Source organism: Rhinoderma darwinii, chromosome 3 (assembly GCF_050947455.1).
Source record: "Rhinoderma darwinii isolate aRhiDar2 chromosome 3, aRhiDar2.hap1, whole genome shotgun sequence".
Lineage (NCBI taxonomy): Eukaryota > Metazoa > Chordata > Amphibia > Anura > Rhinodermatidae > Rhinoderma > Rhinoderma darwinii.
Genome location: NC_134689.1, coordinates 174825478 through 174850634, shown reverse-complemented (window position 1 = coordinate 174850634; position 25157 = coordinate 174825478). Strand labels below are relative to the sequence as shown.

Genomic DNA, 25157 nt, shown 5'->3' with positions numbered 1-25157 from the left:
CACCCTTGAAAAGGCAAAGTTTTATCTATGAGTCAACAGTTCAAATTTATCGTTGCTTTTCTTTAATCCCAACAGTTAGGGTATGTTCACACGGCTTATTTACGGACGTAATTCGGGCGTTTTACGCCTCGATTTACGTCCGAAAATGCGCCTCGATAGCGTTGGCAAACATCTGCCCATTCATTAGAATGGGTCTTACGATGTTCTGTGCACACGGTCATTTTTTTTACACGCCGCTGTCAAAAGGAGGCGCGAAAAAAAAAACGCCCGCGTCAAAGAAGTGCCTGTCACTTCTTCAGACGTAATTCGAGCCGTTTTCCATTGACTCGATGGAAAAGCAGCTCCAATTACGTCAGCAATGGACGCACCGAAAAAGCGCCTCAACATGCCATTACGGCTGAAATTACGGATCTGTTTTCTCCTGAAAACAGCACCGTAATTTCCGCCGTTACGGACGCTGCCGTGTGAACATACCCTTAGGGTGGATTCACACGCAGCAGGTCTTATTGCAGACTGAAAATCAGTTACATTCATCAGAATGGGGTTGTTTCTGCAGCAAGCACGTGAATTTCTGCAAGTTCTATTCAGATGAATGGAACATATTTTCAGTTGCAGAGATTGCTGCAACAAAATTTGGCACGTGTAAATATACTTCTGTAATACTTTTATGAAATACCATTCAAATGGTGAGGTTAAAACAGCAGGTCCCCCCCCCCCCCCACATCCAAATATCCACCAGTGTTTTTTGTGATACTGCAATGGGGTTTTCCATAGAGATATCTCCAGGAAAATTTTCTCAAAAAACGTCCCTTTAAAAAAGACTCAGATTAAGATTAAGGCAAACCATGATAGCAAACTCAAGTATTAAGGCCCCATGCACACGAACGCAAAAACGCCCGTAATTACTGGCCCATAGACTTCTATTGACCACGGGTACCTTCCCGTTTGTTTACAGGTAGGTGCCTGGACCGTTGAAAAATATAGATCATGTCCTATTTCAGGCCGTAATAACGGCACGGGCAGACCCATAGAAGTCTATGGGACTCCCGTAATTAGGGGTGGCTACGTGTGTGCACCCGTAATTACGGGAGCGTTGCTAGGCGACGTCAGGGGATAGTCACTGTCCAGGGTGCTGAAAGAGTTAACTGATCGGCAGTAACTCTTTCAGCACCCGGGACAGTGACTACCGCTGGAGTTAATAGTATTAAAAGTTAACTTACCCAGAACTCCCTACTTCTTCCTCCATTCCGGCCTCCCAGGATGACGTTTCATCCTGTGTGACCGCTGCAGCCAATCACAGGCCAATCACAGGCTACAGCGGTCACATGGACTGCCGCGTCATCCAGGGAGGTCGGACTGGATGTCAAAAGAGGGACGCGTCACCAAGACAACGGCCGGGGTACGTATGAACTTCTTTTACTTACAATCGCTGCGGAAACTCTGCCCGAAAGGGCTGCCCCTTCTCTCTATCCAGCACTGATAGAGAGAAGGGGCTGCCGATTAGTGCAGAAAAAACAGGTCCGTAAATACGGGAGGAATACTGGTGACAACGGACCCGTATTTACGGGCATGGGTCCGTAAATACTGGTGGAATACGGGTCGAATACGTGTGACAAAGGACCCGTATTTACGCCAGTATTTACGGGAGGAAAAAAATAAGTTTGTGTGCATGGGGCCTTACACAGAGTTTTTACATGAAGGGAATGTTTCAGCTCACTGCTGCACCACTATGCAGTGTGTGCGAGTGCCCTTACTGTAAAAGTTCAACATTTTTTGAAAGTATTGACATACAATACGTTTTATCCATTATTACTCTTATGAGAAACAAGCCGCTGTCAGTTCGCTTTTTGCTGCTTAAGGCTGCATGTACACATCCGTCAGCCATTGTACGGCCGCTAATGACGGATCCGTGAAACACGGACCGCACACGGAAGGCTTCAGTGTGCAGTCCGTTGTGTCATGGACCAAATCAATGAAAAGGCCGAGACTGTTCCATTAAAAATGGACCGGAGTAGGACTTGTCCTATTTTTGACGGAACGGCCGCACGGTTCCGTTAAAAAAACGGAAGTGTGCATGGCCCTATTGAAATGAATGTATCAGGGTGCTATCAGTTAAAAAAAATCTATAGCACCCTGAAGAAAAAAAACTCAAGTGGGCATGAGGCCAAAAGGCCCTTTTACACCGGCCGACACTCGGCCAGTACAGTGAGCGCCAATCAACGAGACAAACACAGGACTCCAGTGCTGCAAGGCAACAGTGCTATCCACTGAGCCACCATGCTTAAAGGGGTTTTCCAGCCAATAAAAATTGATGGCCTAGCCTCAGGATAGGCCATCAATAGCTGATGGGTCAGGGTCCGACTCCTGGGACCCCCGACTATCAGCTGTTTTGCAGGGGCTGCAGCGCTCATACGAGCGCTGCTTCCCCTTCATTTCACTGTGAATCGTCGACACACATGTAGCGGCGATTCACAGGTATTGCAGCCTTCTACTCCCATTAAAGTGAATGGGAGAAGAAGGCTGCAAGACTGTGAATTGCCACAAAAGTTTGTTGAAGATTCACAGTGAGCAAGAAGAAATGGGGAAGGAGTGCTGCGCCTTCAAAACAGCTGATCGGCGGGGGTCCCGGGAGTCGGAGCCTGACCCATCAGCTATTGTTGGCCTATCCTGAGGCTAAGCCATCAATTTTTATTGGCTGGAATACCCCTTTAAGCATGGTGGCTCAGTGGATAGCACTGCTGCCTTGCAGCACTGGAGTCCTGTGTTTGAATCCGATCAAGGGAAACATGTGCATGGAGTTTGTATGTTCTTCCTGTGGTTGGGTGGGTTTCCTCCCACACTCCAAGAAAAACAGATAAGGAATATAGATTGTGAGTCCCACTGGGGACAGTACGTGATAAGAACTTTTGTATAGCGATTCGGAATATAATGGCGCTGTCGTGGAAGTCAATGGCTCAAAATATTTTAGACTGTTAGTCCAACAGACTCTCAGGCTAGGCACTTTATTCAGCATCCTAATCAGGATATTTCATACCGATATATATCGAGAGAGGAGAAGAAAACACACAGACGCTGCTGATATGCTCAAAATACTCCTCTAAAGGTTTATTTCCAAACTCAAACTATAATACTATCATTCAGAAGGGGTGTAGGCTTGAGGTTAACCAATCAGAGACAATGTGACAATATTTGTTATTCAGCCAATAGCAGACCATAAGATACATCCCAGATACATCATTATAATTCTTCACACATCAGGTTTGCAGGTGGCCTTATCTCTCTTGGGCAGAATGTTCCCGTAAGATGGGGGAGGCTCTCCCACACGCATATTTGCCGCCCTCCCTTCTCCCTCCCTGTGCCTTCACTGCAAGCTTCGTATGGGAGCCAAGGTCAAAGATAAAACATATGAAATCAACATTACTTGTGTTAAAGGGAATGTGTTGCCAGAAAAACATGTTTTTTTTTTAAAAATTAAACATTTAGTGTGTGGGTGATTAAACATTGTTCAAATTTTTTTTATTTTTTTCACGAGTCAGGAAATATTATAAATTAATTCTAAATTTATAATACTACCCATTTTTGGTCACTAGATGGAGCTATTCCCAAAATTGCAGCAGTGCAACATAGGGTTAAAAGCCCTCGCTCTAGTGAGCTCTCAGCATCCCCCCCTCCTTTATCCTGGCTAGTGCCGGGATAAACGAGGGGTTTGAACGGTGTAACCTCCTACACTGTGTGTCGCCATTTTTTGAGCTAACACACAGTGTAGTAGGTTTACATACAGTAGTAAACACACACAAACACGAACATACATTGAAATCTCTTACCTGCTCCTGCCGCCGCGGCTCCCTCCGGCCCGTCCGCTCCGTTTGCTGCCGCTGGTCCAAGTGCACAAATCCGGAAGCCGCGACCGGAAGTAGTAATATTACTGTCCGGCCGCGACTTCCGGTCCACAGGAAAATGGCGCCGGACGGCGCCAATTTCGAATTGGACTGTGTGGGAGCGGCGCATGCGCAGTTCCCACACAGACGCCGTACACGGAAGTCAATGGGACGGGAGCCGTTCGCAGTCCCTATGGGACTGTGGCTGCCGTATTCCATGTCTGTATGTGTCGTTAATCGACACAGACAGAAATGGAAAAAAAATGGCAGCCCCCATAGGGAAGAAAAAGTGTAAAAATAAGAAAAAGTAAAACACAAACACACAAATGAATATAAACGTTTTTAATAAAGCACTAACATCTTTAACATATAAAAAAATAATTTGTGATGACACTGTTCCTTTAAAGGAACAATGTCTTTCATATTCACTACAAAAGAATGGGAACTCCAGACAAGATGGCTGCTGCACGAAACTAAATCATTTAAACATTATTATAATCACTTTCACATATTACATATCTTAGTAATTCGGCCTCCTGCTTGATAATTCACAATGTCATTTCATACAGAGAATATAAGCAAATAAACCATCCTTCACAGCGCTATATAAGAAATAATGTATAAAATAATAAATGAGTGGATGTTTGTAAATTAATGGACGTTTATTGGCTGGAAAACCCCTTAAATGTTTAAGTAAATGTCTAGTTTCTCATAGTTGCATATCAACTACTAGTGTAGAGATTTTGATAGGAAATATGAATGAAAGCTGATGTATTTTTCATTTCACTTGATAAACTCTCTTAATAATGTTCGAAAGTTACAATTGTATGCATACCATTAGTCAGCACTCACACTCACCTATTTTCCTTTACTTCTTGTTTTCCCAGGAATCTGTTTTTTTTTTTATGGGCCTTCAAATATGGGAGATATCCATTAGAAGTGACATAAACAGTTTAACAGTCGAGGTAAGTCTTTAGCAGATCATGTTTTTTTTTATTAGAGGAACCTTTAGAAACTCATCACAAGTCTTCATTTGTATTTGGTATTATTAGTGAAGATGTAGACTGGTCAGGCAACGTATCAAATATATATATATATATATGTTGCTTCTATGAAGGTAAAGATGGTCAATATTTAATAGTATTTATTTTTCAAACAAGTCTTTGTGACTCCCTTGTATTATTAAGTGATTTTCAATTAGGATTTGAATCCCTTAATTATCACCATAGAAAGGATCATTTTAGACCTTAGGGCCAGATTGATTTATATCCGTTTCCACCCCTCGTATTTTGTGGTTTGTTCTTGTTATTTTCAATTATATTTTGGGACAAACGGTAAATATTTGTTACAAAAAACAAGAACAAAACACCAACAATGTTTTTTTTTTAAAAACATTTTTTTATTTCTTTCTTTATACCAAACACCAAAAGTAAGTTAATAAATTTATTCTACCATACATGTGCATAATATTAGCTGTCATAGTAACTCAAAGTAAGAAATTTTATTTATTAAAAATAAATGTGTTTTTACTTTACTTAAAGGGGTTGTCTGATAAGATAAAAATGTATAGCTTAACCTCAGGATAAGCTATACCCGGCCGATCAGCTGTTTATAGGGGCCGCGGAAATATGGTGAGCACTGTTTTTCCTTCTTGACTTATGCTGCACCATAATGTAAAACACTGTTACACTCGCAGTGGCGGTTCACAGTATTACAGCCTTCTCCCATTCTCATTCACAAGAGTCGGACCATGACAGATCACATATTGCTAGCTTATCCTAAAGGATAGGTCATTCATTTTATGGAACTGAACAATATCTTTAAAGGTATTGCCTCATGAAGACAACCATTGTCCATGTACCCTATTAGGGCATATGGATGTCATAGATGGGGGTCCCCTACTCTGGACTCCCCTCTATGAGCCAGAGCTAACAGCTTGAATGGCTGCCATGTATCACTATATTTACACTAAAGGGGAAAATGTCTGGCTGGCCACAGCTTCCCCCTGACAAAATTAGCTGGCGGTTCCAATATAAAGGGGTTGTATGTGATAAGATCTGTTTTCATTAATTATCAATTAATTAATTTGTTTATTAACAACAAGAAAAAAAAACCTTATGGCATACAGTATGTCATAACATTATATCTGTCACACACAGATACTGGCTGGTGACTGGCTCATGCAGCTTTATGTGTACTACCCCATGTGTAAAAAAGATTGCTGGACATTGTACTAAACAAGCACTTTTTACACTTTGTGCCCTCCCTATTTCCTCATAGATTGTAAGCTCTTGTGAGCAGGGCACTAACTCCCTTGAATTGTTCATTCGTTTTGTCAATATGTAATGTCTGATATTGTCTGTACATGTTCCCTCTGAATTATAAAGTGCTGTGGAATATGTTGGCGCTATATAAAGGTTATTATTAATATTAGATAAAGTAAGCAATGAATTAATAGCAGGCACTGTTACTGGGCAGCCATGGGGTCCTCGCTAAGTCTCGGGATGTCCAGTTACAGATTAAACCCTGGCCGATGACATCACCAGGGTCTCCGCCGTAATGTCAATAGGTCTCTGAGCTAAATGCTGGGGTCACTGCTGATTTTTCTTTTAATACATTAAACAACAGAGTTCTTCACTGTTAAAGTGAATCTGTCACCATAGTATGCTACCATGTTTAAAGAGGCTCTGTCACCAGATTTTGCAACCCCTATCTGCTATTGCAGCAGATAGGCACTGCAATGTAGATTACAGTAACGTTTTTATTTTTAAAAAACAAGCATTTTGGCCAAGTTATGACCATTTTTGTATTTATGCAAATGAGGCTTGCAAAAGTACAACTGGGCGTGTTTAAAAGTAAAAGTCCAAGTGGGCGTGTATTATGTGCGTACATCGGGGCGTTTTTACTTCTTTTACTAGCTGGGCGTTCTGACGAGAAGTATCATCCACTTCTCTTCAGAACGCCCAGCTTCTGGCAGATCACGCTGTGACGTCACTTCCCCAGGTCCTGCATCGTGTCAGACGAGCGAGGACACATCGGCACCAGAGGCTACAGTTGATTCTGCAGCAGCATCAGCGTTTGCAGGTAAGTAGCTACATCGACTTACCTGCAAACACCGATGCTGCTGCAGAATCATCTGTAGCCTCTGGTGCCGATGTGTCCTCGCTCGTCTGACACGATGCAGGACCTGGGGAAGTGACGTCACAGCGTGATCTGCCAGAAGCTGGGCGTTCTGAAGAGAAGTGGATGATACTTCTCGTCAGAACGCCCAGCTAGTAAAAGAAGTAAAAACGCCCCGATGTACGCACATAATACACGCCCAGTTGTACTTTTACTTTTAAACACGCCCAGTTGTACTTTTGCAAGCCTCATTTGCATAAATACAAAAATGGTCATAACTTGGCCAAAAATGCTCGTTTTTTTAAAATAAAAACGTTACTCTTATCTACATTGCAGCGCCGATCTGCTGCAATAGCAGATAGGGGTTGAAAAATCTGGTGACAGAGCCTCTTTAAGGGCAGCATATTATAGGTAAAAGTTCACTCTAGAAGTAAATAGTGGAGGAATCCTCCATCTCACCGATCCTATGTCCGAGCCCGGATAGCGCACGGATCCTTGTGGCAGCACACGATGAAGATCAAGGCAGAAAAAGAGAAAATGTATCCATCGCTGTGCTCTGGGTCTAAAAGCACCTAACAATGTTTACAGCAGACTCATGTTTTTGAGTCAGTTTAGCCTGATAGTATAGCGCAAATGTCCCATATGCTACCCTTAAACAGGGCAGCATAGTAATGATAGATCCACCCTAAGGAAGAAATATGACTGTAGTATACTCCTGCAGGCGCGAGCGATATGCCTGTGTGACTGTTTGGACGTACATGTACATCCAAATTCCTTAACGACAGCCCCGTGTCTTTTTACGGCAGGCGGTTCCGGTCCTTCGCCTACAGGCAGGGCTTAACAGGCAGAGTGAAGGCAGTCCTGGGGGCCTTTATTAGGCCAGACCAACCTTCGTCACCCCCCCCCCCGATCTCACTGCATAGGGGCGATGAGCTTTCTGAGGGGGCCACCCCCCTCTTTTCAACGCCTCAGATGCTGCGGTCGCGATTGACCGCAACATTTGAGGGGTTAAAAAGCCGGCTGTTACTCCTGGGTGTCCGCTATAGAATACAGCCGTGAGTGCGCTCCAAAAATCACCCCCCACACCCGGACGTAATGACACGTCTTGGTGCGCGAAGAGGGTAACTCTAAGATCGCCGGGTTCCGTGACCGCCCAGAAAGTACCCCAGTGCTGTCTGTTCCGTTTGCCTGCTGTTAGGTCACACTATGTGCTGCCCTAACAGAAGCCTGTGTCATAGTGACACAGTGTAATGTATTAGTATACAAGGGTATACTAATACATTTTAAGTAAAACATATAGTTGTAAATAAAATTATCCCTTAATGGGATTAAAAAAAAAAAAGTCCTCAAAGTCATTATCTTGCATAAAATATGTTTTACTGCCCATGCATTATAGGAAAACAAAAAAAACCTACACATATTAGGTATCTACACAGCCGTAATAACCTGAATAATTTATTTAATAGGTTATTTAGCGTGAAATGTTAATGGGATAAAAAAAATGACAAAAAAAAACAATGCAGAGAATCGCTTTTTCCTATATTCACGCTGTAAACATAAATCATATAACTTACACAGTGGATTTTTTCTACCTCCATATTGTGCAGAAAAAAAATACAATTTCTCCCGCTTAAAACAAGGTCTTATACAGCCACGTCAATGAAAAATAAAAAAGCTATGGCTGCTGAAAGGCAGAGAGGCAAAAACCGAAAAATTTAGGTGGTCATTAAGGTCTTTTCAGGCCTTGTCATTAAGGGGTTAATGGATGTTAAAATAACATTACTGATTAATTTAACATTTCAAAACTGGAAGAATTATAGTTAGACACTTAGGCCTCATGCACACGACCGTAGTCATGTGCACGGCCGTGATTTCCGGGTCGGCCGGCCATGGAGTGACAGCCGCGAACCGTCCGCAAATCAATGAGCCTGAACTGCAGAACACGGCCGTAATAAGGCTTGCCTGTTCTTTCTGCGGTCCGGGCTCCGGGGCCATGCACGGACCGTGGAAACCAAGGTCGTGTGCATGGCCCCATAGGAATGAATGGAGCCGCAATTCTCCCGTGGATTTTCGGGGGAATTGCGGCCGCAAAAGCACGTTCGTATGCATGGGGCCTAAGACACCAAAATTTTAAATTTTATGTTTATTTTATATAAGAAATATACTTGACCTTCAATCTTCTCTACTATTCTTGTGGTAGATTACAGGATACTGGTTATAAAAAAATACGGAGGTTTATAATTTGAACATTTTGAACGGGCAATTGGATACATCTTAGCGTTCTCATCACTTAACAGAAATAGAATCTGGGAATGAAGTTGCTTTGCCCTCTGGTCATACTGGTGGTCATGATTAATGGTTCAATTTCACACCTTCTTCCATGTGTCAGAGTACAATAATATCCACATCCTGCGATTATAACATAAAAGGGAAAGTCAGGGTTACATTATGCTTATCTACATACGTGTAGTTAGTTTGCATTAGCAATAATGCAAACCAGTGCTGAAAAATGTAGCCAACCTGCATGAAACAAGTTAAAGTGTACAGTATGAGGCAGCAACTGTTACAATTCTTATTACATAACTTTATAAATATACCATTAATCTTGATCTAGTGGTCCTGCTCTCCTCTTTTCTCAGTCTCCTTCCAGCTCACCATTGCTATTCTTATCTTATCCTCCCTTATAAAAATAACCAGTCAACAGCAATACTAAATGCCAGAGGAGTATAGTCTTTATTTTTTGAAACACCTAAAGGATACGCTAAAAGTTCATCTATTGGCCTGTCATCATAGCCAGTTCTGCAAAAACCAGATATAAAAAAAAACAGCATCAAAATGGTGTGGGTAAACAACATGCAATGGTTGTGCCAAATTTATAATTGACTTGCACCATTTTTGTGCGCAAAATACTAGTTAAAATGTTCAACAGCCATGAGGTGTTGTATGTCTAATATGCTGTGATTTGTACCAAATGTTTAATAAATGTTGGCAATTTTCAGCAAATTAAAAGTTAGATTTTTTTCAATGTGTTGTGTTTCAATGTGTATGTTCACACGCTAAAGTAAAAATGGCTGTAAAATACGGACAGGTTTTCAGACGTTTTTAAAGCATCATACTTTTTTTATGCGTTTTTTGGAGCTGTTTTTCTATTGACACAATAAAAAATGGTTCCAAAAACTGCTCAAGAAGTGACATGCACTTCTTTTTATGGGGCATTTTTTTTTACATGCCGCTTTTTCAAACGATCGCGTAAAAAAACGGCCCGTCTGAACGAAACACCGTTTTTCCCATTGAAATCAATGGGCAGATGTTTGGAGGCATTCAGCTTATGTTTTTCAGGCGTTTTTCGAGGCGTTTACGCCCCAAAAATCGCTGAATACACAGCGTGTGAGTATACCCTAAGGGTATGTTCACACGGCCTATTTACGGACGTAATTCGGGCGTTTTTGCCCCGAATTACGCCCGAAAATAGCGCCTCAATAGCGCTGACAAACATCTGCCCATTGAAAGCAATGGGCAGACGTTTGTCTGTTCACACGAGGCGTATATTTACGCGCCGCTGTCAAATGACGGCGCGTAAATAGACGCCCGCGTCAAAGAAGTGACCTGTCACTTCTTTGGCCGTAATTGGAGCCGTTATTCATTGACTCCAATGAATAGCAGCGCTAATTACGGGCGTAATGGACGCGACGTTCAAGCGCCTGCACATGCCGGTACGGCTGAAATTACGGGGATGTTTTCAGGCTGAAACATCCCCGTAATTTCAGCCGTAACGGACGCCCTCGTGTGAACATACCCTAATTCTCATGATACTATTGGAAAGTGAGAAACAAAATCAGGAGGATAGCGCTGCCCCCACCCATTGCCCACCTCAGTGATGATTGGGAGCAGCTTAGCTCTAAACAGTAGTACAGAGGTGGCTGTAACCCTGGAATGAGAAGACACGGGCAGCGCTTCATGAATATTTGATATGAAAAAAAAAGTACAACAACAACATCATATTGGATATTGCATACATTTTTGTTCCATTTGGCACAGACACAGCAGACCTGTACTCGTAATATTCTGTCTTTAACTGGGGGAACATTCTATAATGATAGATTAATGTTTAGCTTTTACCAGCAGTAGTCAGACTAGGGCTGGGCAATTAATATAAATATAATCTAAATCGAAATTCAGCGCAATTAATCGACGTCACCTTGCCAGTTTTATCAATTATTTTCTCCTGGTTTAAACTGCATCTTCAGGACGCAGATAAAGTTGAATCCAATCGTAGAGCAGGGGACCGTAAGGTCCCTGCTCTACCATTCACTATGTACATATGGCTGGAAGCGAGGCAGTGACCTCATCGCACCTGTCTGCGCCGTGCTGCACAGACCTGAGGGATCTCCTCCACTCGTAATTGGAAAGGGGTTAGGGAGTATGTCAGGCACTATTGGAGGCAGCTGTGGGGGCATTATACAGTGTGGGGGCAGCTATAGGTGCATTTTACTGTGTGGAAGTCAGTTATGGGGGCATTATACTATGTAGAGGCAGCTATGGGCATTATAATGTGCAGAGAGCACTATGGGGCCAATATACCATGTGGGGGCAATGTCAGGGGGTATAATATATACAGCAGGCTCATGGGATAAATATTAATTCAGTTGCGTAGCATGCAAATAAAGTGCGTGACATGCAAAAGACTAAATAATCGTTCACTAGTCGTAATCGAGGTTACATGTTCAATTAATCGTGATTTTGATTTAGGTCGTAATTGCCCAGCCCTAAGTGTGACTAATTCACAGATATGCTGCTATGCAAGTTTTAAGCTCTTGTACATAATTATTTTAGAGAAATTATATAACAACAAAACACCAAAAGTATTTCTTGCCCCCTTACGCTTTTTGGCACTTTCTTTTTTGTTTGATATTGGCAGCAGAGATGTACGTAATGATATATGTCCTCAGCTCTGGCAGGGATTGTTATTTGTTAAAATCTCACCTGCACTAAACTCTAATACGAAGCACATCCGAGGAGTAAGCATTTTAAATGCACCTGTGCTCTGATGAAGAGGGTCACAATCTGACTTTTGTGTCTTGTAGTCCGTTTATTTGAAGGTTCTGTCATCACCTCTGTTGTTAACGCAGGCTGCAAATCTACCTAGTAATCTCTCAGGGAGTCATAGACTGTATGTCAGACCACAGAAAGCATGTTTATTGTTTTGTAACTTCTACCTCACTACTAGAATCTGTTTGATGTTTTGATTCTATAAAAGCCTCATTGTCTGTTTTGTATATCAGATTAGGAGCAGGACCAAATACAATGGTTAGGGTATGTTCACACAGAGTTTTTTTTACAGGCAGAAAAGTCTTCCTCAAAATTCCTGAAGGAATTTTGAGGCAGATTTTGACCTTCCTGCAATTTCTCTGCCATGTTTTTTGTGGCATTTTTCGCTGCGTTTTTCACTTTCTCAACCTCCTATTGGTTTCAATGGGAGGTCAGAGACGGAAACGCGGGAAGAAAGAGCATGTCGCTTCTTTTTCCAGCGAGCATTTTTTTCCCCACTTGCGAGAAACAATGCTTCCGCCTCCCATTGAAACCAATTATTTTGGCCGTTTTTTGGCATGGTTTCCGACGCGCTCCTGCATAAAAAACAGCGCCAAAAAAACTCTGTGTGAACTGGGCCTTAGTCTTTACCAGACTAGTCTAAAGAATCAATGGCTCATCAATAGTTGCTGATGGTTTCCCATTTCTGTCTTACATCCATCTAAGGCTAGGTTCACACCATGTTTTGGCTCTACACGGGGGCGTAACTAGGAAAGACTGGGTCCCATAGCAAAGTTGTGACTGTCCCCCCACCCCTCGGTGCCACACACATACTCCCTTGTAGATAGTGCCCACTGCAGATTGTGCCTTATACCCCCCCTTTAGACAGTGCCATACAGCCCCTGTAGATAGTGCCATACAGCCCCCCTGTAGATAGTGCCATACAGCCCCCCTGTAGATAGGGCCATACAGCCCCCCCCTGTAGATAGTGCCATACAGCCCCCCCTGTAGATAGTGCCATACTGCCCTCCTGTAGATAGTACCATACAGCCGCCCCTGTAGATAGTGCTATACAGCCCCTTGTAGATAGTGCCATATAGCCCCCTGTAGAAAGTGTCACACCCCCCTGTAGATAGTGCCCCACAGCCCCCCTGTAGATAGTGCCCCACATCCACCTTGTAGATAGTGCCATATAGCCTCTTGTAAATAGTGTCACACCCCCTGTAGATAGATAGTGCCCCCACCTCCACCTTGTAGATAGAGCCATACAGCCCCCATGTGTAAGGTAACCCACAACTCCCCTTGTAGATAGTGCCATACAGCCCCAACTCCCCCTTGTAGATAGTGCCCCCCACCTTCCCCTTGTAGATAGTGCCAAACAGCCCCCCACCTCCCCTTTGCAGATAGTGCCCCAAACCTTCCCCTTGTAGATAGTGCCATACAGCCCCCCATCTCCCCCTTGTAGACAGTGCCATACAGCCCCCCATCTCGCTCTTGTAGACAGTGCCATACAGCCCCCCCACCTGCCCCTTGTAGACAGTTCCCCCCACCTTTCCCTTGTAGATCCAAGAATCAGGCAGCACTCCAAGGTATAGGCAAAATAGTAAAGGTGCTTTATTGGTCCATAGAGAAAACACGACGTTTCATCTCAACACAGGAGCCTGTGACATGAGAAAGGCCCCATCTCCCCTTGTAGACAGTACCATAAAGCCCCCCACCTCCCCCTTGTAGATAGTGCCATACAGCCCTTCGCCTCCCCCTTGTAGACAGTGCCCTCCACCTCCCCCTTGTAGATACTGACCCCCACCTCCCCCTTGTAGATAGTGCCATACATCCCCCCACCTCCCTCTTGTAGATAGTGTCATACAGCCCCCACCTGCCCCTTGTAGACAGTGTCCCCCACCTCCCCCTTGTAGATAGTGCTCACCACCTCCCCGTTGTAGACAGTGCACCCCAAACAAATAAAACAAAAAAATTATAGTCACACGACGAATGGAGCTGCTCCACAACGCCGATGTGATCCTTGCGCAGGTCGGCGTGATCCAGTGACGTCATCACGCTGGCTTGCGCAGGGATCCTGTCCCTGCGACTGATAGGCTGCAGGCTGAACGGAGGATATATATATATAGAAGAATATCCAAATAGGAATCCCTGATTAATGTAGCCAAAATGCTACACGGTGCCGTCCTAGTGAAATAAAACTATGAAAAAAACAAAAAAGAGATATCTAGGACATATCCAGCACTCATCAGAGTAGAGAAAAATATATATTTGTATTAATTTAACTATATAAAATAAGGTGAAAAGACATTCCCCAACATATTTCCTTACAAATGGGTCCAATTAAAATACCACCTGGCCAGGTGTACCTATAAGGTGTCAAAAACCATATAATGCAGTTTATATATATATATATATATATATATATATATATATATATATATATATATATATAAAATAATAACATATGATAGAAATACACATATATATGTGCACCAAGACATACAAAATATACTGATATGGAAGCCCGACAAAATGGAAACAAATAATGGTATAGAAGCCCTGCAAAGTGGATTACAAAGTTGTATCCAGATGGAATCCCTCAGCGTCCAAAATAGGAGTGGCATTAAGAAGGAGCTGTGAATTGTAAAAGATGAATCCAATGAATATAGCGATTAGCTTATTTGGCATTCATGGTGCATATATTGCAAAGGCAATCCCGTTGCACAAATCGATCAAAGTTACATCCTTGATTTTAACGAAGCAATTCCAAGACAGTTCTGTCAGCAAATGATAGTGCACTTAATAGATGGTCAGCAAAAGGATTCGATAATACTCATCTGTCGTTGTTTTCCATTCAAATCCGGACAGAATATACTGCGGCTCCCCTATTTAGCAGCAAGTAGGCAAACGTAAAGTCTATTGCCACGGCCCGTCGTTCTGAATTACCCCTCGACGTCCGTGGCCATGGACATGTGTGTTCTCTGCAGCGTTGTCCCCCAGTAATGCGCCGGCACTCACTTCCTGGTATCAAGACTGTCTCCCGGAGGGCGCGCGCCCGCGCGTGCTCGGTCTTAAAGGGCGAGTGCACGCATAATTTCAGGAAGTCTGTAATCAAGCCCAGAATGCTACTGGACTATAAAAGGAGCTCTGCCCTCTTGTTCTTTGCCTGAGCGTTGTTTGTCTTGCAAATGGTCTCCTAGTGTCTTCCAGTTCCCAAGTGTTCCCTGTTCTTGTATCCTGTTTCCCGTGCTATCCAGATCTAGTACCGTGCTGAGCTGTTGTCGTGTTGTGCTGCATTCCACGCCTGTCCTGCTACGCCACGCCTGACGTCTACCCGCCGCCTGGTCCCAGCCTAGCCTGCCTTGCTACTGTCCGAGTTGCCACAGCTACCCTTTCTGGACTATAGTCTCTGTACTATACCTGTTTGGCCAACTGCCATCCCGCTACGCCGTACGGCCCAGTGGGTCCACACCCCGCATCGTGACAGCAAATAGGTAAGTAGCGATGTTTGTCAATCCATGTCGTCAAATGCTTCGCTCACGTAACTTCAATTCTCTTTGAAAAATAATCAATATATAGTAGATTGTAAATGTTTAGAAAATGTACCAATTGTACGGAGCCTGGTTTCTGAAGGCCAGGATGGCAAGCGGTGTGGTTCTCAGCGTGCTGTAGCATTCAAACACGCTGAGAGATCGTGGTGTGATGACATCACTCACGACTGCGCAATAGGCTTAGGCTGACGCATTTCATCCCCATTGGGACCTCCTCAGAGCCGCTGGATCACATTGCCAGCATCCGGTTGTATTATAGAAATACATTTAAAGGTATATTACCTATTTAGAATTTATTTGTTCAATTTGGTTATTCACCCATGGAGTCACCAAAACCTCCATCCATATTGTTAGTACATCATGTATATTTATTTAAAAAAAACAAAGATATCTTAATAGAAACCTTCATCATTTTATAAAGATAAATATCTATCAAATTAAATAATAAACTAATATTCACATAGAAAATCCCAAAGGAAATTCTAAGAGCATATTGAGAGAGGTATCCCTCTCCCTACAGAAAAATAGGGGAAGTGAAAAAGGGGGGGGGGGTTGGAAAAATGGGGAAAAGGGAGGAGGGAGTATTTGAACATGGTCAATGGAAAGACCTTAAATAACCCCAAGCCTAGACAGATTATGAATTAAGGTATCCCCATAAAGGAAAATGAAAGAATATTCCCTTTGGAGATATATTTTATAAATATCCTTTAAACAGTAAGGGGACTGGGATAGGTCTGTCTGGGATGGCAGGGAGTTGGTCATGGGCTTAAAAAAAGGCACAGACCAGGTCCCCACCATCCAAGACAGAAACAAGTGAAAATACAGCTAGGGGAGAGTTTACAAATCAGGGACTAGGTCCCAGGTAAAAAACTGAGACGAGTACCAAATATTATATAATTAATTCTTTGTTTCCCAAATATCATCTTATAAGCAAGTATTTAAAACATTGGATAAGGTTGAGAGATACTTATGGGTCCGAGAGGGGTGGCAATCACCTGGGGCGCTGGTAACGCAGCCAACCAAGAAGTGGTCCACTCCACAGGGACCCAAAGTACATATCCACATAATTTCATATTCATGAAAGCAATGGGTCTTAGACAAAAGAATCCGGCCAGGGAGAGTCTGTCCGAGATGGCGGGGAATCAGGGACCCAGAAGGGCCACAGACCGGGTCCCCATCAACCATGACAGACACAGACCATGTTCCACGATGGAAGGAAGCCAATATATCCCTCAAATAAGGGACATCGGAAAGGGCATCTATGCAGGCTGGTAAGGAACACCCACGAGGGCAACTTTGTCCCAAACCGCGTCACCAACAGCCCCGACAGAGCCAAATAATAGATCTTCCAAGATTTCACTGATGAATCTCATCTTGTGTGGAGAAGGAGGACATGAAGAGGGGGAAAAGATGGAAACAAAAACAATGCAGGGATCCATAGAGAAGCTCAGCCCAGTCGGGAGATGGACATACTGTAATCCTGATAAAATAAATAGTACAGTCTAGATCCACCTGACCGTAAACAAATGAACTACTTAATAGTAGACTGGGGGAGGTAGAAATAATCAAAGAAGCATAATGAATTTAATTTCAATATTTAAACCATTTGGGGATAAAGTACCCATGGTATAAATCCACATTGTTTCGTTTTGCAATAGTAGTTTGTTTCTGTCTCCCCCTTTTCTGTCCTCTGGTAATTGGTAGATTACAATGAAATTTAGACCTTTTAGTGACTGCTCGTGATGAGACTTAAAGTGAACTGCCAGAGGGTTTTTCATATCCCCTCTCCTTATATCAGAGATGTGTTCACCTATACGCATATGTAGTTCACGCATATTCACGAAAATCGCAGAGCAGGGAGATACCTCCCTGGTTTGCCAAAGTGTTAAACAATATCTGCGTCCTAAGGACGCAGATACTATTGAATGCGGCGTCGCTACCGCTGTAGCAGCCATAGCAGCTGTTAGCGGCGCCACCGGGGATGGAGCGTGCGGCTTGGCCTCCCTCATGCTGTGGGCCCAGTAGCAGCTGCTATGGCTGCTACAGTGGTAGTTATGCCACTAGCTCTACATTTGGTTCATACGATGTATGACTATCATAAGCCAAACATATTCCAAAAGAGTGTCCTTTTGGCATATACTTGGCCTGTATACACCGCAATACCTAAGTTTTAATTGTATTGTAATGACTAAATTTTTCACTACAAGAAAAAAAAATATATACCACTTGCTATATGTTTTTTTTTCAATGGACGTTAATGGCAGATTTATGCAATGGTATTGTATTGATAGTTGACATACAGTTGCATACATCTGGGGCACACATTGAGCAGAACAAGCATGGTGTGAACCTATCCTAACAAGTCAGATTGCCTATCCTAGTTTTAGCATGGTTAGTAACCAAGTCATGGCAAAATGCACCAGATTAGTAGTCCATGTGAAAGTTCTATATTAAAATAGTAAAGACACACTATGTGGACCCTATAGAGTGTACCCAGAAATACAGCATTGCTTATTGATAATATTTACATCTATTGTTTGAGATTTTTTATATATATTTTTATTTTGCCCATAACTGCTAAACTATTGTGATAAATACCCAAACAGAACAGCATGAGAATGGGGAAAATATGGAACTTCACGTTACTGTGATCGAGGTCCAATTGTGAAACTTGTCATTTGTGCGCCAGCATCTGTTATGGCAGCTCACATGCTGGTACTGTTAATTTGCAACCCTGATGTCCTAAAAGCTATTGGGACAAGAGAACATGCATAAAATTTGTATGTACTCCCATGTTTGCACCAGTTTGCTCCCAGAATCCCACATCACAAAGAACGATATTGGCAAGCTGATACACGTCATGTGAAATTAGCCCTAGCAAGGGCCACACTGAGGACAAGAACTAATGTGAGTGCATACATTCTGTACAGCACTGCTGAATATGTTGGCGGTATATAAATAAGGGTATGTGCACACACACTATTTACGTCCGTAAAATACGGACGTATTTCGGCCGCAAGTACCGGACCGAACACAGTGCAGGGAGCCGGGCTCCAAGCATCATACTTATGTACGACGCTAGGAGTCCCTGCCTCGCTGCAGGACAACTGTCCCGTACTGAAAACATGATTACAGTACGGGACAGTTGTCCTGCAGCGAGGCAGGGACTCCTAGCATCGTACATAACTATGATGCTAGGAGCCCGGCTCCCTGCACTGTGTTCGGTCCGGGACTTGCGGCCGAAATACGTCCGTCAACTACGGACGTAATTAGTGTGTGTGCACATACCCTTACAGGGAATGTATAAATAAATCTGTTAGTCTAGACTATCTCAGAAACCGTTAAATACAGTATTAAAACACAATACAGGAGGGAAACTGACATTTCCATTTATTTCACATTTTTCTAAACTTGGGGAAAATTAGTTGTAGCTGCTATATTTTTTTCCTGTATGTTCAGCCTCTGTGACATTTCCAGATATGGTCATTTCTAATCCTTAGAGAAAAAAAAGAAATGGAAAAAGACTAATTGTTAAGTAATGCCATTAAATTGTGTTGTTTGCTCTAAGATGCATATGTTCCAAGTCAGCCTGTTCTGCTGTGCATGCATCCATTATCTGGACTCAGACAGTTGGAAGGGGTAGGACAATGTCACTCAAAATCAGTCTGGTGTCTTCACACGCTGGCATCAAGCTGAAATAATAGGAATAGGTGGCACTTGTTTCTCTCTGTCTCGTTTCATTTAGGATGTAACTGTGTATACGCTGCCACTATCAATCTCATCACTTTCACAATATACCCTCTCAGTATGAGCATGAGGTTTATAATAAGATAAAATAAATTATATTTATAGAGATGCCTCAAAGCTAAAATATTTATATCTGAAACACTTTAAATACTATCTATCTATCTATCTATCTATCTATCTATCTATCTATCTATCTATCTATCTATCTATCTATCTATCTATCTATCTATCTATCTATCTATCTATCTATCTATCTATCTATCGCCATCCATCCATCGCCATCCAGCTTGATAAAGATCCTATCGTAGGATTGAAACGTTGCTTTTGTATTTGGATTGAATAAACCACCATTTTCTTCACATTGGAGTGCTGCAAATTTTCTTTTGCTATATATATATATATATATATATATATATATATATATATATACATATTCAATTGCATTCAATTATAATGATATTGAATATGCTATATAATTCACTGAGCAGTTGTATATCACTACGCTTAAAGAAGGTCCTATTGCTGGACTGAAAAGTTGCACTGTTGAATAAATCACCGTTTTTCTACTTTCCACTGGAGTGCTGCAAAATTTTCTTTATATATAGATATATATATATATATATATATATATATATATATATATATATATATATATATATATTTATTTATAGTAGCAGTGCAGCTACTAAGGGACAGGATTTGGGCCCATAATTATAAATTTAAAAGGTTTTTCTACTTTCCACTGGAGTGCTGCAAGATTTTCAAAAGTTCCACTCTATCTTTAGGACAGTCCAGGGTTTGGGCTGCCTTATGAGTCTCATTAGCTGCCAGCTGTTAAAGCTCCTTTAAGAAAGGTGTGATCTATTCACACAATGCTCCCAGTCTGAGTATGACCGGTATTGCCAGCCTGTGGGAGTCAGAGGTTCTGGTAAGAACATATGTTTGTTTTGAGGTACTGGGCAGAAGGTCTTTCACCCTGATAGTGTAATGTCGGGGTAGGGAGACAGACAGGTGAGCCCTAATCTACCCGCCACTCAGTCCCTGCCTACTTACACGGCCCGTCCTAGGCGACGGCGTACAACTGTGCGACGGTCCCTACGCTCAATAAGAGCACGACAGACAAACAGACAAGGGTACACAGAAGCTAAGGGAAATGGGGCAGTTGCCCACGGCAACACCGTGAGCAATAAGAGTAGTGAACGAGCCGAGTCAAACCAGGAGTGTACGAGGTACCAAACGCAGAGCAGGAGAGTAGTCAGTAAAGCCAGGGTCAATTTGAAGCAGAGGTCAATAGTACTAGCAGGAACAGCAGAGCCAGGAAACCAGACAGAATCACAGGCAAAGGAAGAGCAGGAAATGAAGGTATAAATAGACCGAGGGCGGGAGCTAGCTCCGTCTGGCCAGGCTGTGATAGGTTCTCCCACTCCTCAGCCTACAAGCCTGAGTGGTAGCAGATCGAGTCACTCTATCAGACCTAGGAGCAGATGCAGACTGATTAACCACGGGCGTCGACACAGAAGCTGTGTCTGGCAGAGTCTTTACAGATAGCTTGGGAAGCTGTATGTTTAGTTAGAGGCTGGACGGCCTAGGGTTTGTTTTGAACTGTTTTATAAAACAGTTTTTCCTGTATTGAAGACAATAAAGCTGGTTGAGGCCAGTTTCATACCGAATCCTCTGTGTTGGAGTGAAAATTCTTGAGTGTGCCAACCATCTTACCCTGGAGATCCTGTATATATACTTTGTTTATTTTTAGTATTGTTATTATTTTTTTGTGTGTTCATTTGCTTGTACATAGTGCAGTTTTATGTAGTTTTTTTACTACTATTTTTAAGCACAAATAAGGAGGGGCTGAAAAAAAAACCAGTACTACTTTTTAGGATACACTCCGGACTTTGATCAATAAGCAAAATAAAAAAGCATTAACATCTGTACCCAACTATGTGACCTTAAAGCGTTTCTTCTCCAAAATAAAAAAAAGAAGAAAAATATAGTTAAATGGGTTATCCCACAAAAAATATTGCTAATCAATGGACAAACCATGTGAAAATAAATCATTTTGCAATTTAAATGCATTAAAAATTATATGTGTTTTGAGATAGCCATGTCATTTACATATTTTTCTTCTCTACTTGTCAGGGGAGTAAGTGAATCGTGCGCTGTTGCATTCTCCACCCTTGACAAGTGGAGAGCATTCTACTTCCCCTCTTACAAACTGAGAAGTATATGTAAATTATATGACTGCATCACAACAGAGAATTAGTGCGCAGTGCCAAGTCGGAGCTTAGCAACCAGACGAACGGCGCATGTATATCCACCTGTGGCAGGGGAACGCAAAATATTGGCGGTCAGGAAAAATCTAGGGGACGCTACCACTGACGGCAATGTAAGTTATTTCAAAACAGACAAATAATTTTTAACGCATTTAAATTGCAAAATGATTTTTTTTCACGTGTCCTGTCTATTCATTAGGAATATTTTTTGTGGGCTGAGAGGCCCTTTTACACGGGCCAATGATTGGGTAAACGATCATTTATATGAACGCTCGTTCCTGATCATTAACCTGTGTAAACAGGTCAACGATCAGCCGATAAACAAGCAAATGCTAGTTTATTGGCTGATTGTATCGTTTATGAAGCTTAAAATATCATCATTATCGGCAGCACATCTGCCTGTGTAAACAAGGAGTTGTGCTGCCATGATGATGGAAATGTATGGGGGCGAGCTGTAAACAAGGAGTTGTGCTGCCGTCATGATTGAAATGTATGGCGACGAGCTGTAAACAAGGAGATGTGCTGCCGTCATGATGGAAATGTATGGGGACGAGCTGTAAACAAGGAGATGTGCTGCCGTCATGATGGAAATATATGGGGACGAGCTGTAAACAAGGAGATGTACTGCCGTCATTATGGAAATGTATGGGGACGAGCTGTAAACAAGGAGATGTGCTTACGTCATGATGGAAATGTATGGGGACGAGCTGTAAACAAGGAGATGTGCTGCCGTCATGATGGAAATTTATGGTGACGAGCTGTAAACAAGGAGATGTGCTTCCGTCATGATGGAAATGTATGACGACGAGCTGTAAACAAGGAGATGTGCTGCCATCATGATGGAAATGTATGGGGACGAGCTGTAAACAAGGAGATGTGCTGCCGTCATGATGGAAATGTATGGGGACGAGCTGTAAACAAGAAGATGTGCTGCCGTCATGATGGAAATTTATGGTGACGAGCTGTAAACAAGGAGATGTGCTGCCGTCATGTAGGAAATGTATGGGGACGAGCTGTAAACAAGGAGATGTGCTGTCGTCATGATGGAAATGTCTGGGGACGAGCTGTAAACAAGGAGATGTGCTGTCGTCATGATGGAAATTTATGGTGACGAGCTGTAAACAAGGAGATGTGCTGCCATCATGTAGGAAATGTATGGGGACGAGCTGTAAACAAGGAGATGTGCTGTCGTCATGATGGAAATGTATGGGGACGAGCTGTAAACAAGGAGATGTGCTTCCGTCATTATGGAAATGTATGACGACAAGCTGTAAACAAGGAGATGTGGTGCCATCATGATGGAAATGTATGGGGACGAGCTGTAAACAAGGAGATGTGCTGCCGTCATAATGGAAATGTATGGGGACGAGCTGTAAACAAGGAGATGTGCTGCCGTCATGATGGAAATGTATGGGGACGAGCTGTAAACAAGGAGATGTGCTGCCGTCATGAGCGTATCCCTAGAAACGAGTCTGTTTTTTATGTAATTTTTTCTTCACCCAAAGCAAGGAGTGGATTTAGAAAGAAGGCAAAGTATAAAGGAAGGACTAAGGCTTCGTTCACATCTGCGTCAGGGCTCCGTTCCGTCTGAGCTTTCCGTCGGAACAGAGCCCTGACTGACACAAACAGAAACCATAGGTGATGGATCCGGTGCCAATGGTTTCCGTTGGTCTCCGTTGTGCAAGGGTTCTGTCGTTTTGATGCAATCAATATCGTTGTCAAATGACGCAGATGTGAACATAGCCGTATACTTCTCATTTAGCTCAAAAACTACATGTGTAAATTGAGCCTTAAAGGGGTTGTCTCATCACAGGTACCCACTTAATCTGAGAGACACGGCCACAATTAACTTATCACCAAAGGTCTGGCTCCCAAGACCCCCAGCAAACAGCTGATTTTGCTGGTAAATATTTAGGCGGTCTTCATTTCCCCTGCAGTGCCCGCTGCAGGGGACATGTAGTATTACATGGCAGCGTCCTCATAGGATGCCGTTTTTCTCATTTTGTTCATTGGTAAGAGTTAGGACAGACAGATAAGGCAGTAAATATTTCTAAAACAGAATGATATAGTGCACAAGCAGTTTTGATAAAATCTCTTAATAATAAAACATAAACTCATAATGACAGCTCCAATTTAGCAGTTTTTTTCTTTATGTGGTTTCTTCTATTCATGGCTATGGCTCAATTATCTTATATAAGACACATTGATTCCATGTAGGAATTTGATGCCAGCATGTTTAATGCACAATTTACTTGAGTTTGAAATAGATGTGCTGAGCTGTATTGCTGTATTCTTTTTTTTTTTCTTGACAAGCTGTCTCTATTTTTATATAAGTATGTTTCCAGTGTTGCATCTGCGGCATTATCAAATGTCAAGAACAATTAGGTTTTGACATTGGTAGTTTGCTTAACGCTTCGTTAAAAAAAAAAAAGAGGTTTAATGTATGCCTTTCTCCCCCCGAAAATTGGGTCACACTGCATTAACTTCCTTAAATAATTATCATAATTAAATGCAGAACTTACAGTTAAAGAAAATGTAAAACAATAGCGACCAGATCTTCTTTAGAATATAAATTGGATATAATTGTGAACACATCTATACATCTCTACTGCACATTAATTAAAATGACATTTCTACATTGTTGCAATATTATGGTTACTTAGTTGTGAGCTTGACAAGCATTTTAGAAGAATATAGTCCTCCTGATTTTTGAGTTTGCTCAGTCTTATATAGGCCTTATCTAATTTTTTGCATTTATGAATCATGGCTGTTTATCCGTCCAGCAATTACTCCCTGAAAAGTGTACATATGCTAAAGGCTTACTAAATCTTCACATCTAGCCCCCACCATCAACAAGTAATATTTTTAATGTAAACCTACTTTTTCTACAATTTTTCCCTGTTAGACGAGAAATAAAAGATTGCTACAGTATAGTACTTTTATTTTCCTAAAATCACCGGACTGAGTCCTGGATCTTTGCTGCTTGATATGCCGTCAGTGTCTAACTAATGGGGACTGACCACTTGGGCCACCACCGATGCCTATAATGAAGTGGTAACTCCAGTGCCAGGGCAGTGCTGTTTCTGACCTTGTACTCTTAAGAATTGCGCCACAGCTTTATTTAAGTGAATAGAGTTCTGTAGCAATTCTCTAAACAGGGCTGGGTCAGGAGGGACCCTTTTACGCCGAATGCACAGGATGCGTATTACGTGCAGAATTTCTGCGCAGATTTTCATGCGGCAAATTCGCAGCATTATAACGTACCAGCATTGACCTGCGGTGCATATTTTAAAATCTGCAGCATGTCCAATTTTTCTTGCGTTTCCACTTGTGAATTGTATTTTAGGCTTCTTACCGTACCGTTAATACACGTTTACCTCTCTTCCATCAGACGAAGAGAAGATCGAAATATTAAACGGAAAGCAACGGTTCCATAAGAATTACCATTGATTTCAATGGTAATTCTTTTGTGTTAGTTGCTTTCTGTATATGCTGCAGATTCCTTGTGTATTTGCTGCGAATTTGCAGGAAAATCTGCAGAGGACATTTTCTACCATGTA

At 42.3% G+C, this 25157-nt stretch overlaps 1 protein-coding gene across 3 annotated transcripts in view; it reads left to right on the top strand.

Moving 5' to 3' along the window:
• NRCAM (neuronal cell adhesion molecule) overlaps window positions 1–25157 on the top strand; it is a 220649-nt gene that overhangs the window by 44829 nt on the left and 150663 nt on the right. For all 3 annotated transcript variants that reach the window (XM_075857071.1, XM_075857068.1, XM_075857061.1), the window contains exon 2: window positions 4766–4843. The gene's annotated coding sequence lies outside the window, so the exon portion shown is untranslated. The remainder of the gene's footprint in view (window positions 1–4765; window positions 4844–25157) is intronic.